Here is a 17808-nt window from a genome sequence, read left to right as displayed (position 1 = left end):
CTATCAATGTTTCTGAAATCCCTTCATAATCTTCTTCCTCATCTTCGGATTCCTCTACTTTATCAAAGGGGGCGAGTTTGAATGGTGACCAATCTTCTGTGTATTCCACCACACCTACTCTGTATTTCATATTACTAACTTCAATTATAACTTCTTCATTAATCCATGTTCTTCTTGCTGTTAGGATCCCAACCTTCCCCGTGGAATAGTCCCTTATACTTGAGATTGAATCAAATGGGTTTATAACCTTACTCAACATGCTTCCAATTAAGTAAGAAATTATCTTCATCCCAAAATTCCAAGGGAACCCCAAGAATCTTCAGCCAAGCAATATTAACAAATTAACAAATTCACAAAATAGTTATATTACAAATATTAGTAAACAATCTGTTACACATAGCGGCGGGACTTTTGTTTGTAATTTATTTATTTAAAACCATTTTAGCTTTTTATTCATATTATAATTTATCTATATCTATATATCTATATTTATATTTATATCTATATCATATCATACTATATTATAAAGAAATCATTTTTCCTTTCACCACATCAATTTGAAACTCTAACTTTTCATATTTTCATGTAATTTACTTAATTTATTACATTATCATAAATGAAATATTTATTGAATTATCAAATATGATATGCTAAATTTTTTTACTTCAGTATAGTGTTAAATACATAACCTAAATTAATATATTAAATAAACTTAAAAATATAGTGTACAAACTAAAACCTAAACTAAAATATCAAATAAAGTTTTAAAAATTCAACGTATATTTTTTAAAATAGTTAAAATGAAAATATTAAATATAAATATAAAAATCTTAAATCTAAAAGTCATATTAACAAAAAGATGTCCAAAAACTATTTTTTATAGTAACTAAAACTCAATTAAGTAGTTTTTTAATTAATTTATAATCACCATGTCCAACTCTTTATATTTTTATATAATTTACTTAATTTATTAACTTAAATATGTTGTTAGTTATAAACACTATCATAAATGAAAGACTTTTTGAATTATCAATATAATATACTAAATTTATTAACTTCAATATAGTATTAAATACATAACCTATATTAATATATTAAATAAACTTCAAATTATAGTGTAAAAATTAAAACCTAAACTAAAATATCAACTAAAGTTTTAAAAATTCTATGTACATTTTTTTAAATAGTTAAAAGAAAAATATTAAATACGATCGGTATATTAAACTTAAATCTAAAAGTCAAATTAACTAAAAGATGTGCAAAGACTATTTTCTATAATAACTAAAACTCAGTTAAGTTGTTTTTAAATTAATTTATAATAATTAAAAATAACATAAAGTTATAAATTAAATTATTTCACCTTAAAAACAGTGGTTGATAATTTAATTAATCCATGAAACATTTTTTCTTTTACCACATTATTTTGAAACTCTTAACTCTTCACATTTTCACATAATATATTTAATTTATTAACTTAAATATGTTGTTAATTATAAATATTATCACAAATTGAAGACTTCTTGAATTATCAATGCGATATACTAATTTGTTGACTTCAATATAATGTTAGATCCTTAACCTAAAGTAATATATCAAACAAACTTAAAAATATAGTGTAAAGTTTAAAGACTAAAGTAATAAAAATCAACATATGTTTTTTAAAAGAATTGAAATGAAATTACTAAATACGATAAATATAATATCTAAAATTCAATTAAGTTGGTTTTAAATTAATTTATAATAGTAGTAGTAATAATAATAATAATAATAACATGAAATTATAAAATAAATTATGTTATAATACAACCAATGGTTGATAATTTAGATAATATTCATGATGAAATTAAAATATCATCAAAAAAATTTAAAATTTAATAAATTATAACAATAGTTAATAAAAATAATGGGTACTATAACTATTTTTTTTCTGGAAAGAAACCTTCATTAACAAGAGTTCCATGCCTAAACACTCCCTTGATGTAAATATAAGGTTATATATCATGCCATGGAGGAGTGTGATAACGTAAATATGGGTTAATAATTTATTTATCATATCTTTCATATGTCTTACTAAGTTACCACAACTAAATTTATACACACCTAAAGCATGATCAGAGACCATTAAATGATTTGATTTTAATAAGTATTATATTATTTATTGTTCAAATTAATTATAATTTTTCATCAACTAAATGTAACTATTATCATTTTATAGTTAATAAAAATGACATAAACATTTTCAATAACATGATTACCAAAATTTTAACCGTATAATTTAATTCCACGCAACGCACGAATATTTGTCTAGTATCTTATAAATGAAACATTTTTCCATAATTCTTATACATTTGAAACCCCTAATTTAATTAATACCACTTAAAAGGCTTTTTAATGGCGATTATTAGTGAGTTCTTTAATGTAAATATAACATGAACAACATCAAATATAACAATACCAAATATAAATACCGTGAATAATAGGAACATATTTGTCATATTTTACAGCAATTAAGGATCTCTAAAGAAGGAAAAAAGACTTTTATGTGTGTATTGCTTTTTTATATAAATTTTAATAATTTTTTTGTTTTTACCAACTATTCAATGTGTGGTTCCTTCCGGTATGTCACATGTTATATTCAGGGTAAACAGTTTTGCATAAAGATATGTCTAACTCTATCACTACAGGTATTAAATTAATATTTGAGTCATGCGTACACAAACAAATCTTGCAAATCATTTTAAATTCTTTGAGTAGATTCAATTTTCATCATCATTCCTTCAACGAGGGAAATTGGCTCTACTTTCACTATTTGACACTTCCGTATCTATCCATCGTGTAAGAATTTTTATTTTTCTTAAGAATTTTTGTTAAAACCTTTTTAATATTTAAGAATATAAAAAAAGATGGAAAATAGTGAAATACTCATCGTTGGCATCACAAGGTGCATTTATTGAACCCTAGAATATGTTGGAGAATTTAAAGTCATATTAGCAAAGAATTGCTACATATAAATTGTTTTACATGTTAATTGGTCTTAGTTTCCATTAAAGTCATGATTTTCTATTTGATCCTATAAAATATCACATGTGCACTAAAGGCAGGTAATGCACATTCTAATGTTGTACTAGTATAACTAATACTAATGAGTTTTCATGATCCTTTTCAAGTCATGAGAATGTAATATTTTTAGCTATCATTTTGTTTATGTATATATACATTTAGTCCCAACCAAGCAATTTTGTGGCAGGAGTGTGTTTATACTAGTCTCTAATAGAAATTAGATGTTAGTATCCAAACTATGCCTATGTGGGTTTAGTTTGCCAATGTTGGAATAGGAAAAATAATATGATGCATCAATATGCATTTAACAAATAATAAGTCCATCACAGTAGTTAGTTAGTCGATATTAATGGATAAAAATGTCACTTTTTGCATTTGCAGTTGCATAGTCTGCATTGAAGCAGAGCAGTAAAGGTGTATGGTGATAAACAAACATAGGTTTCGTAGTATTTCTTGGATGTTTTTGTTGGGTTTTGAGCAATCTAACACTTCCTAAGTGTGCATGCAACCCTAATAAACCTTGGATCTATGTTTGTCTAAATACATGCAAAATAATAATTTTCCAAGGTTCATAACCTATCTAACATGGCATGGGGTACTTTTAAACATAAAAGAATTAGATGAGATTACATACCTTTTTGATGAGTTTGATTCTTAAGGAATTTGAGGGCCAAGCACCAATAGTGTGAATGCCTCAAATGGAATCACAAATCACCACAAACTCTTGGAAAACTTTGAGAGAGTTTATACACACTATAATTTTGGCCACACACAAACACATACACTAGTGGCTATTTCATGCAACAAAAGCATGCTTATATAGTGTACATGATTAGGGTGAAACCCTAATAACCCATGACCTTTCCTTTTCCAAGGATCCATGGGTTAAAAGCTCCATGGATCGTCCATGGACTTCCATACAAGCCTAGCCTATTAACAAATGAGTGTTAGCCCACACCATATAAAACCAATAGCCCACAATCTAATTAGTCTTCCTTTTAATCTCTAAATTAATTCATAATTAATTTAAGACTAAGACTAATTAAATAACATGACTTCATTTTAATATATTATAACTTATAATATATTAATAATCATATGTGTATAACTCTCATAAAATTATCCATAAATAGTTCGGGTGAAGTGCAACCCAAATGGACCATGCCGGGTCGGGTCAAGTATATACCAAATAAGTTATGGACTTAGACACCTTATCCAACAGACTCCCACTTGGATAAGTCTAATAACTATATTTTCCTATATTACTTCAGGAACCAACCAGCAATCGTAGCTCTCGAAAACTCTGTTGAACTATGAAGCGCCATTTTGAGATAAGTGATCATATAATCCTCTGTTCTCATGATATCATCTGGACAAACACATGGAACTATGTCTTGCTTATTGTCTAGCAGTTGTTTCTCGATTTCCGGTTTGTTTGACAAAGAACTCAACTGAACACATTAATTTAGTTCTGACCAGGCCCGGTACATGGGTGAACACGAAATCATCAAGGGGCCCAGATATCGCTTCTATTTCTAGAAGGAACAGATAAACTTTGACTCATATGCTTGTTCTACTACTTGTTGAATTGTACACAAAGGCACATTTTATAACATCAAGTTACTGATGCATTTACGTGCAATCAATGCACAACCAACTCATAGGTAACAACTCATATCTCTAGGTTTGAAGACTTATATGATATTACCGTCTCACGATCACTCGAGATAAATTCCATGAAGTGATACAAGTGAGCGTGGGTTTATTCCAATACTCATAACTTATGAGTACTCATGAACGTTGTAGCAACCATTGCCATGTATAAACACTTTTAGCCATCTACAAACCCAATTCATGACAATCTTGATTCATACCTACTTCCGACGTATGACCGATTATGGAGGTTTGAGTAAATTAATTATTCTGGAAGTCAAAACATGCAAAGCTGAAACAATTGTAAATAATTGACAATGATAGCAACTCCTTACTAATAAATAAATCACAGTTTTATTCATCATCAAATGTCGATTACATTTTACAAGTTTCAGAGAATCTATCTAATCTGTAAAACTAATATCGTCCCTCAGCCCGATGCACCTCGCATGCTGAAAATGCTTAGCCCTCATCAGTCCCTTTGTAAGGGGATCCGCAGGGTTCTCATCTGACGATATCCTCTTTACCATGAGGAGTCCTTCTTCTATCTTGTGTCTTATGAAGTGATATTTCCTGTCAATGTGTCGGGATCTTCCATGATCTCTCGGTTCTTTAGCTAAAGCAACCGCACTATTGTTGTCACAGAAAATTTCCATAGGCTCCTTAATAGCTGGCACAACTCCAAGGTCTCCGATGAAGTTCTTCAGCCATATCGCCTCCTTCGCTGCTTCACTCGCTGCTATATACTCTGATTCACAAGTCGAATCAGCCACTGTCTCCTGCTTGGAACTCTTCCAAGAGATTTCCCCTCCGTTTAAGGTAAAGACCCAGCCCGACTGAGAGCGAATGTTATCCCTATCAGTCTAAAAACTAGCATCATTATACCCTAATACTCTCAAGTCATCACTCCCACCAAGGGTAAGGATCCAATCCATAGTCCTCCGTAGGTACTTGAGAATGTTCTTTACCGCAGTCCAATGAGCCTTGCCAGGGTTCCCCTAATACCTGCTGACCATGCTCAAAGCAAAGGCCACATCAGGGCGGGTACAAGTCATAGCATACATGATCGAGCCAACAGCGGAAGCATACGGTAATTGGCTCATCTCAGCTATCTCTGCCTCTGTACTCTGAGTCTTACTCAGCTTGGTATTGCTTTGGATCGGTAAAAAATCCTTTCTTGGAATTCTGCATGTTGAACCTTTTCAACACCTTATCCAAGTAGGTACTCTAACTAAGTCCAATTAGTCTTTTACTCCTTTCTCTTAATATATTTATCCCTAGGATATAGGCAGCTTCCCCAAGGTCCTTCATAGCAAAACACTTCCCAAGCCAGGACTTAACCTCCTGCAAGGTTGGGATGTCATTTCCTATAAGTAGTATGTCATCCACATACAGTACCAAGAAGCTAACCATACTCCCACTAGCTCTGACATACACGCAAGACTCATCTTCACTTCTCGAGAAGCCAAACTCTTTGACCTTTTCATCGAAACAAAGATTCCAACTATGAGATGCTTGTTTTAATCCATAAATGGATTTCTCAAGCTTGCATACTCTATTAGGGTACTCTGCACTGACAAAACCCTCTGGCTGATTCATGTACACATCCTCAGCCAACTTTCCATTAAGAAAAGCGGTTTTGACATCCATTTGCCATATTTCATAATCATGAAATGCAGCAATGGCTAGCATAACCCTAATAGACTTAATCTTTGCTACCGATGAGAAGGTTTCATCATAATCAATACCCTGAGTCTGAGTAAAACCCTTCGCAACCAGTCGAGCCTTATAAGTATGCACTTTTCCTTCCATGTTGGTCTTCTTCTTGAAGATCCATGCGCACCCGACTATTTTACGGCCTGGTACATTGTCAACCAAGTTACAAACTTGATTGTCATACATGGACTGTATCTCGCTGTCCATAGCCTCCTTCCACTTAGCAGACTCCGGGCCTGCCATGGCTTCCTTAACACTGCTAGGTTCATCCAAATTTACCAGTGTACTATCACTGATAAATGTATCACCTTCCGTAGTAATATGAAAACCATAATAAAACGCGGGTGTGTTCCTAACCCGTGTGCAACGCCTCGGAGGTACAGACTCGTCAGCTGGCTCAACAGGAGTTTCCTCCTCAGGTTGATTGCTAGTGTCTGAGGTTCCTTCACCAATTGATTCTTGGATTTCCTCAAGATCAATTTGCCTCCCACTGTCTCCTTGGCTTATAAATTCTCTCTCACGAAAGACCCCTCTTCTCGCTACAAAGACCACATTCTCACTGGGTCTGTAGAAGAGGTAACCGAAGGATTTCTGTGAGTAGCCGATGAAAATACACCTTTCACTTCGGGGTTCGAGCTTATCATGAGTTTCATGCCTCATGAAAGCTTCGCAACCCCAAATTTTGATGTGGTCCAAATTGGGAACCTTCCCAGTCCACATCTCATGAGGTGTTTTGGTAACCTTTTTTGTAGGGATTAGATTAACGATATGGGAGGCAGTCTCTAAGGCATACCCCCAAAAAGAGATTGGTAGCGAAGCTCGACTCATCATAGAGCGAACCATGTCTAACAAGGTTCGATTACGCCTCTCAGCTACACCATTTAGCTGTGGTGTCCTGGGACGAGTCAATTGTGAGACAATCCCACACTCCTTAAGATAGTCAAGGAACTCAGTACTAAGATACTCACCACCTCGATTAGATCGAAGCATCTTAATGTTCCTGCCCAATTGATTTTCTACTTCTTGTTTGAATTCCTTAAACCTTTCAAAGGTTTCTGACTTATGTTTGATTAAGTAGACATATCCATATCTACTAAAATCATCAATAAAAGTCACATAATACCGATTAGCATCCCTTGTGGCGGTTTTGAATGGTCCACATACATCAGTATGTATTAGGTCCAACAAACCCTCACCCCTTTCACAAGTTCCAGTGAAGGGTGATTTTGTCATCTTTCCAAGTAGACAAGATTCACAACTATCATCTGATTTAAGGTCGTATGACTCCAAGACTCTACTCTTTTGGAGTTGGCCTATGCGTTTCTTGTTTACATGTCCAAGACGACAATGCCACAATGATGCTTTATGTAGGCTAGTAGAAGAATCAATATACAACACATTATTTCCTAAGGTTTCTACAATTGACACAATTTCATACACACCATCACAAGGTAATGCTTTAAAATAAAACACGTTATTATAGAAAGCATTAATACCACCACATTTATTATCAAACGAAAAGGTAAAACCTTGTTTGTACAAAGCATGAAAGGAAATAATATTCCTCGCCATTTCAGACGAGTACACACATTTATTCAAATCTAATTTTAACCCATTATTTAGCAACAAGGTATAAACTCCAATCATGGAAACAGGTGAAGCCTTCCTATTCCCTATGATCAAGTTTATCTTCCCGTGCTCCACATCCTCACTTCTTCTTAGGCCCTGCAAATCAGAACATATGTGAATACCACATCCTGTATCAAGCACCCAAGAGTTAGAATATGGTGAGTTATTAGACAATATTGTGTAAATACCTGCGTGGGTGGGTTTCACTTTCCCATCCTTCAGATCCTGCAAGTATTTAGGGTAGTTTCACTTCCAGTTCCCCTTGTCCTGGAAATAATAGCAATCAGCATCCTTGGGAATGGCAGAAGGAGTGACAGAAACGCTCTTGGTCCTTGATGAGGAGCCTTCAAGAGACTTTACCTTGGTACCCTTCGAAGGGTGCTTCCTCTTTTTCCCTTTGCCTTGCCTGATAGCCAAAACAGGGGTAGATGTTGGAGTAGGAGTAGTTGAGGCAACAACCGCCTTTCCCTTAAGACCGGTTTCAGCGGTCTTCAAGAGTCCTTGAAGTTTGATAAGGGTAACTTCCTCCTTGTTCATATGATATGTCATACGAAAATGGTCATAACAAGAAGGTAAGGAGTGCAAAATGATGTTGTTGGATATTATTCCTTTTAGGTATCAGCTCAGATACCGATTTGTTGGAAATATAACAATCTGATCACCACAACAAAAGGCTCGGTTACCAGTTACTGTGTGACAGATATATCAGTTTAAGATATAAGATATATATATATATATATATATATATATATATATATATATATATATATATATATAATGAATAATAATTGCGGAATGAGTATAAATATGAAAGCTGTAAATGACTGAAAGCTATAATAATATAAATGACTGTATTTAAATGACGTAAAGCTATAAATAATATAAATGACTGTATTTAAATGACGTAAAGCTATAAATAATATAAATGACTATATTTAAATGACATAAAGCTATAATAAAGTATATAAATATATATCAAGTAGGTTCGTCAATAAATTGACTGAACTGGACTCATGGAGCGACTGGTCGATATTTGTTCTTTGAATGGATTGGTCGATATTGGGACTCTTGGAGCGACTGGTCGATATTTGTTCAAAGATCAATCCGACATTGGATAAGTAACAAAAAGTTCATTTAAAGCTCGATTTTATGTAAAACAAGTGTTTACAAAAGGGTACAAAATAGATGGGTTTATGTATTTGTAGTTGAGGTATTATTGGGTAAAACCATGCACACAGGTCGTGTAAGATAAGGTACAAGTGACACGGGTCGTGTAGGAGGGTTTTGGAGGGTTTTCTTGATGAATGATGCTGATACGGGGCGTGTTCATGATGCTGATGCTGACACGGGGCGCGTTGATTTAGCCTTGCTGAACACGGGGCGTGTTGAGGTTCAGAAGTATGAAGAAGGCAATCAGAGGGCTACACGGGGCGTGTTGATTTTGCCTTGGTTTTTAACACGGGGTGTGTTCGTGTCAGAGTCAATTTTGGGATTTTTGTGATTTGAAGGTAAGTTTTGTTTGTGATGTTTTGGCTAGGGTAATGGTGTTATGGTGTTTCGAGGATGTTTTCAAGGTTGTTTAGAGGTTGGAAGGAGGTTGATATAAGGTGGTAAAGGTGGTGAAATTTCTTATGAAGATGATGATGAATAGTGATGGGTTTTGTGGTTGATCTTGATACAGAAGGTTTTGGGTTGTTTCATGGTTGTGTTTTGGTGTTTTGATGTAAGGAAAGTGTTTGGTGGTGTATGATGTGATGATCAAAGGTGGTGAAGATGAAAAACCTTTAGTTTCAATGAAGAAGATGAAGATGGTTGATGGTGTTCTTCATTTCATTGTTGATGATCTTGGTGTTCTTCATTTAGCTTCTTGTTTGATCTTGGTGTTCTTCATTTAGCTCCAGGGATGAAGATTGAGAGGGTTTAGTTTTACAAAGGAAGACTCACTATATCATATCTATCTCTCTTACTCTCTTCTATTAACTCCAACACTAAACACACACTACATACACATGTATATATATGAGAAACAAATATCTTGTAGTAGTGCACTTGAGTGTAAGTTGAAAGATGATGTAGAGGCTGCAAGTTGATGTAGTAGTAGGAGCAAAAAATGTGGGAAGGGTTTTAGCTTCTTCATCTTTGACTATTCAACATATATACAACACATACACACACACACACACACATATATATATATATATATATATATATATATATATATATATAATACATATATACATATATAATACATACATATGTATATAATACATATATATATATATATATATATATATATATATATATATATATATATTGTTGAAATTGTTTAGTCACACATATGTGTTTTTGTCATTCGCGTGTTTTTGTATTTTCCGTTTTATCACGCATTCATGCAACCTGAAATAACTGATAATATTTGTTAGATTGTATAAAAACAGTTCATCTTATTTCAGTTATGGTCACATACAAGGTTACATAAGAACATTTTTCAACAGATGTCAATTGCCAACTCCTCAGGGAAGTTCACATTCAGCTTCAGCAAACGGTCCACATACCTTTGCATCTTTTGCATGTGGGCCGTGACGGATTCACCGTCCTTCATGTGGGTTGTTATTATGGAGGAGATTATTTCATACCGCTCCTGACGTGCACTCTGATGGTACCTTTCCATCAGGTCTTGGTGCATCTCAAAAGGGTAGAAGTCCTCATAGGACTTTTGGAGCTCGGTTGTCATCGTGGCCATCATGATGCATGCCACCTTAGTAGCATCTCTCTCATGTGTCCTGAATTCAGCAATTTCCTCAGGAGTAGCAGTAGACTCATCAAGCTCTTTTAACTCCTTATCGAGGAAATATTCCTTGTCCTCATAACGAGTTACCATCCTGATGTTGTTCCTTATCCAGTCCATGAAGTTGGAACCATCAAAGATGACTCTCCCACAAAGATTCATGAGAGAGAAAGAACCAGTTGGGTTAGAGCCCGAAGCATTAGTGTTGGAAGACATCTGAAAGAAGAAAGCAAGTTTAGATTAGATATATAGAGTCTTAATAAGACACCCAAATGTAATATTAAGGCTAGGATCCAATCACAATATATTATACTTAGAAGAGGGATGCCGTAATCTAAGTAATAATATATTTGAAAGGTAGGTGAATGACGATTCACCAATTTCCACCACGAAAACAAAATGATTTATTAGGTTTTAATTGGATTTGAAATTCCTAGATTCTTTTGAGATTCATTGAACTTTTCAATAACATGTTTCAATCTCGATTGTGCCCTTCAAGTTTTGTGACTGCGATGCCGAGGATCACAAAACAAGGTGTGAATAACCACACACGCTCCATCGATCTATGACAAATATTAAGTCACCATTCGTGATCCTTACTAGTCCAAGTTAGTGTGCCGGTTAACCACACACGCTCCACCAACGACTTGGTAAGGTACAAAGTGTGAATTCCATGGACTAGCACCATGTTCACATTTTTCCTAAAGTAACTAAGATTGGGAATTAAATAAAAGATTTAGTTACTTTGTAATTTTCATCATACTTAATGAGAATTTATAAGTCCTTATCTTACCCGTTCGGCTAACGACCCTCCACCAGTCAAGCAAGCGGTGGGTGAGAGTATACACCCATTAAGTCGCCATTTTATAGGCAACAACCTTATACCCACCTTATAGACCGGCTTCGTGAATGAGACCTACTAACGGTAAAACGACTTGTTCTTATACATATTTATAATAATTAACCATTAATGTTATAAATAGTATAAGTGTTGAATTTTAACTTTTAAAACTCTAAGTGTTGGAATTAAAGTTTATTAAAGTGTGTGAAACTTTTCCAAATTCCAAAACTTGAGGACAAGTTTTGTAACTCTTCAAAACTTTTCATTTCATAACTTATGAATTAAAGGTTCATAAAATGAAGACTCTTCATTTTATGTAACTTATGTGTTTTTAATGTGTGTTAAAGAAAAGTGACCTTTGGATATCCATAACTTGAGGACAAATTATGGACTCCATTAAAACACATAAATGATCAAGAATTAATCCTAAACAATTCAGCAAATAATTCCTATCATCTTCTAAATTCATAAGAACATGAACATGATTATCAAAGTTTCAAGAATTATATGAACACATAGAAAGCATGAAATTTTGATATATGCTATTGTAAATGGATTATAACAACCATTACACCAACTAAAATAAGTTTTAAAACATCAAAACAGTTTAGGGTAAAGTTTCTAGTCCATTTCCAGCAGCAAAAGTCGAAAATATGTATTCTGAACCTTCTACTCGCCGAGTGCACGAACCTACTCGGCGAGTAGGATGAATTTTGCCTTGGACTCGGTGAGTCCCCCCATGGACTCGGCGAGTTCATCATGCAGACAGCAAAAATTTCGACTTTTTCACTATTTTGCATCAAGTATCAAACAAGCAAGCCTAGGCTTTGATACCACTGTTGGGTTTTGAGCAATCTAACACTTCCTAAGTGTGCATGCAACCCTAATAAACCTTGGATCTATGTTTGTCTAAATACATGCAAATAATAATTTTCCAAGGTTCATAACCTATCTAACATGGCATGGGGTACTTTTAAACATAAAATAATTAGATGAGATTACATACCTTTTTGATGAGTTTGATTCTGAAGGAGTTTGAGGGCCAAGCACCAATAGTGTGAATGCCTCAAATGGAATCACAAATCACCACAAACTCGTGGAAACTTTGAGAGAGTGTATACACATTATAATTTCGGCCACACACAAACACACACACTAGTGGCTATTTCATGCAACAAAAGCATGCTTATATAGTGTACATGATTAGGGTGAAACCCTAATAACCCATGACCTTTCCTTTTCCAAGGATCCATGGGTTAAAAGCTCCATGGATCGTCCATGGACTTCCATACAAGCCTAGCCCATTAACAAATGAGTGTTAGCCCACACCATATAAAACCAATAGCCCACAATCTAATTAGTCTTCCTTTTAATCTCTAAATTAATTCATAATTAATTTAAGACTAAGACTAATTAAATAACATGCATGACTTCATATTAATATATTATAACTTATAATATATTAATAATCATATGTGTATAACTCTCATAAAATTATCCATAAATAGTTCGGGTGAAGTGCAACCCAAATGGACCATGCCAAATATATTATAACTTATAATATATTAATAATCATATGTGTATACACCAAATAAGTTATGGACTTAGACACCTTATCCAACAGTTTTGGCTTTGATAGAAAAGAAACCATCAAATACAAAAAAAACAACATTAATATATATATATATATATATATATATATATATATATATATATATATATATCTAAAAATGAAAATGTTGTGTTTTGAATAACATTTAAGACTAGGGTAAAATATGAAAGGTGTTATGATATAAATATACATAACATATATTAATTATAATATTTATTTGTCAAAATTTTATCTATGTAATTTTACGTTGCAGAACGCATGGCTATTCGACTATATATATATATATATATATATATATATATATATATATATATATATATATATATATATATATATATATATATATATATATATTTAAAGGAAGCATTTTTCCTTTCACCACATTCATTTGAAACTCCAATAACTTTTCAATTTCTTTCTAATGATGGCTATAAGTTAGTTAATAAGGTTAAATAATGTCACAACTAGCGAATTTATGGTCGAGATTGTATTCATGTACAAACAATTTCTCTATGTGACCTTGTTGAAATAGACTATTGTAATTCCAAAATGACAATGTTATATGAGTGCATATATGCATACACTAAGAATCGAGTTGTAATAACCTCTTATAAGCTCAGTTTTGATATAATAGCTAAACAAAAATCAATTTTGGGCTTTTGCTTTAAGGCTTTTGGACAAATAACCTTATAACGAAAACCCTTTTGTTGGGCCATGCTAAACCCGAGAACCCATATCCACCCCAACAACCGAAAACTCTTTGAGGATGAAGGGTGTTTTCGGCCCCACAAAAAACCTAAAACCCTTCTCCAAGCCATGGAATTCGGTTTGGGGAATAAGACAAAAGGGATGGACTTTGCTCACGACACCTCAATTCTTTACACTCCTCTGTCGATCAAAGAACCATGCAACACTTCCTACAAACCATCAAACCATCATGCTTCCATGCATGGCTCTTAAATAACCATCAATTATCCATACTAGACCTCCAAATGACTAACAAGTAACAACCAAGGCCACTTCCCCTCTCCAGTTAAGGGTTTTGGCCGAAACTCACACACACAAACCAAAAATATATTCTCTCATCCTTTCCTCATTTCTGTTGCTCAAATTCGAGCAAGGGTCTTCAAGGGGTGTTTTTCTTCAAGAGAATCCTAGTAAATTTGGTAACCATTTCATGTATCTCTTGTATTTCTAAGAATTCTTATGTTAAAATCACCATATTTACACACATTTTTCGTGTGTTAGTTTTCCTAGAAATACCAACCTTCCCAAAGAGCTCTTCAAGTTCATAATTCTTGCCTTAGGATCGAAATATTCTTAAGTTTCCTTCCTATAACACATGAAAATAATCAAGGTGAGCTGCATACCCCCATTATTTTCGAGTTTTACAAGCTTTTAAGGGTGGGGGGATACACAAGCCGACCCAATACCTGGGCGAGTTGGGTGGAGGCCCAGGGCATCAAACAGAAAGGGACATAAATTTAGTCCATCATCACAATATTGTATGGATTTGGCCCAAATGAGTTCAAGGTCGCTTATTCGTTTCGTTTCGATCTCGTTTCGTTTCCATATGGTTCCATCTTCCTAATTGCCGCCTAGAATGATGAAACATTAAGATGTAGAAGATCGAAGAGTCAATTGGTTTTTTAATCATCGATGTGCAAGAGGCTATTATCTAGATACTCAATCGATACCCTCTACAATCATAATTTCTATAACTCTCCTCTTTTCTCTCTCGATTTCCTTAAACTCTCATCCATTATCTCTCAAACTATGTCAAGGACACACGAAGAATTTTTTTTTGGATACCGTTACTTCTTCCATTTTTTTGTGATTGTCGATATCATGCCCCTAATAGCTCGGTTTTCAATTTGTTGCTAAGTCTTTCTATATGTTTCTTCCTTGTATGTTGTTATGTTTTTGGCTTTGGAATTTTACAAGAGGTGTTATGTATTGCCAATCTTTAGTTGGTTTTCGGCTTTGGAATTTGTTGTGCGGCAATGTTTGCATGGCTTACTTTTTACGATGTTCACTAAAATTTTCCAATCCAGATGGTTCTAACTTTGATGTTCTAGAGGTGTATATAAATAGTCAAACTGAAATGCTCTCAACTTTGGTTTCGAAGCATATTCAAGTTTGGTTTCAAAGCATATTAAGAGCTTGAGTGGATGATTATTCCCTTGGAGTTGATGGCTCTTTGAGATTGATTGTCGTTATTGTGTGTTGCGCCAATTTTAAAAATGTTTTGATATTGCTGTTAAGATTCCCTGTTCTCAATTTTAACAATGAATTTAAAAAAAAATTGTTTCAATTTTGAGATTATATTAAAAACGAATAAAGATTTTAGAGTTTTTTGTTTTCTGATTTTGAAATTATATTGACAGTTAAGGTAAAGACAATTAGGGTAATGTGTTTTGTCATAGTTTAATGTATCAATATTTTTCTTGCATAACAGCTTAAAGTTTTACTAAGACATCGCTATAGTGAAGTTTGCATGTTTTAGCTACATGGATAAAATTTTGTTTGAATAAACACCAGTTGCGTTTTTGTGTTATAAATTTATAAAGTTTATGGATTTAATATGAATTGGGGTGTTATTTAGTTTTTTTGCCCAGGGTATTAAAACATTATAGACCGACCCTGGGAATACAAGTCAAAAGACGTTTATCCAATGGATATTTGTATACAACAACTTGTTTATGGAATAATATATGCATGAAATGTTGAAATCATAATATATTTACACTCAAAAACCATGGTTTGCAAGGTGTTATAAGTCCAAAATGTGTTTGTCCTTTGGACATTTGCATGCACTATGTTTAATTGTTTGAATATGGAATAATTTCTTGTATAACAAGTAGTTATCACTTGCTTACTACCTAAAAATCGTGATTTATGTGGATATCGTCATCTTATTTCACAAAGATCGTGTTTATGAGTTGATACACACAAATATAACAAAAACATACATACATATAAATATCAAACCTAAAGTATAATCATATATACAATGACGTCATCCGCCACCGAACGTTTCCGCCATCCTGGTTTGGGGGTGTGACAAATAAATATCAAACCTAAAGTATAATCATATATAAACTAAATTTCAACATTAAAAGTACATCTTTACTTCTAATTATAAAGTTATGTTTTTTTTTTGAACTTTTAATATATTATACATAATTTATTAGTTTTAATGTATTATTGAATATAAACCATTATCATTTTAAAGCTATAAATTTTGAAAAATTTGTATAAAATACTTAAATTATTAATTTAAATATAACATTATAGGGTCAACTTAAATATAAATATTAGTTTAAGTTAAACAACCCAAAGAATATTTTGTAAATAGTTATAAGTGATAAATTATAGTGTCTTTCTAATAATGATTATAAGTTGGTTAATAAGATTAAATAAATATCAAACCTAAAGTGTAATTATAAATAAACTAAATTTCAATACTAATATAATATCTTTATTTCTACTTATAAAGTTATGTCTTTAACTTTTAACATATTATACTTAATTTATTAGATTTAGTATGTTGTTGTATCTAAACCATTATTAGTTTAAAGTTACAATTTTTGAACAGTTTGGATAAAATATTTAAATTGTTAATTTAAATATAACATTACAGTGTTAACGTCAATATAAATTACAGTTCCACTTAAAAAACTCAAAGAATATTTTGTGAATAGTTAAAAGTGATAAATTGTAGTGCTAAATGCAAAAAACTAAATTGCAATCTCAATTTAACTAAAATATTTCCTAAACATATTTTTATAATCGTTAAAAGATTTCAAATAATTAGCTTAAAATAATTTGTAATAACAATAGTTAAACATAACTTTATATAAATGATAATATTATTACCTTTATAATAAAAAACAATGTTTTATGTTTTAAATAATTATAATAATAGAAATTAAAACGTTAAGCAAATAAATTTTTAAAAATTAATTAACAATAAGAACAACTACAAATAACATTAAACCATATATTATTCATGAATAACTTGCATGTAGAAGTAATTCAAACAATTGAGATTATGCAGTTATAACAGATGTATATATTATCGTATAATTCAAAATAATCTATATATTATATCAATTTAGTATACAAGTTTTTATATTAAATTTATTGTATTTAAAAAACATATACTTGTAAAGATTTCAAATGTATAGGTGTTTCTACGCAACGCGTGACATTCGCCTAGTCTATATATATATATATATATATATATATATATATATATATATATATATATATATATATATATATATATATATATATATATATATATATATATATATACTTATAAATAAAACATTTTTCCTTCCACCGCATTCATTTGAAACTCTCATCCATTTTTCCTTTTACCACATTCATTTGAAACTCTCATATCTTTTCAATTTCTCTCTAATAATGATTGTAAGTTGGTTAATAAGGTTAAATAAATATCAAACCTAAAGTGTAATCATATATAAACTAAATTTTAATATT

Source organism: Lactuca saligna, chromosome 4 (assembly GCF_052625555.1).
Source record: "Lactuca saligna cultivar CGN05327 chromosome 4, ASM5262555v1, whole genome shotgun sequence".
NCBI classification, from domain to species: domain Eukaryota; kingdom Viridiplantae; phylum Streptophyta; class Magnoliopsida; order Asterales; family Asteraceae; genus Lactuca; species Lactuca saligna.
This window is presented reverse-complemented; position numbering follows the sequence as displayed.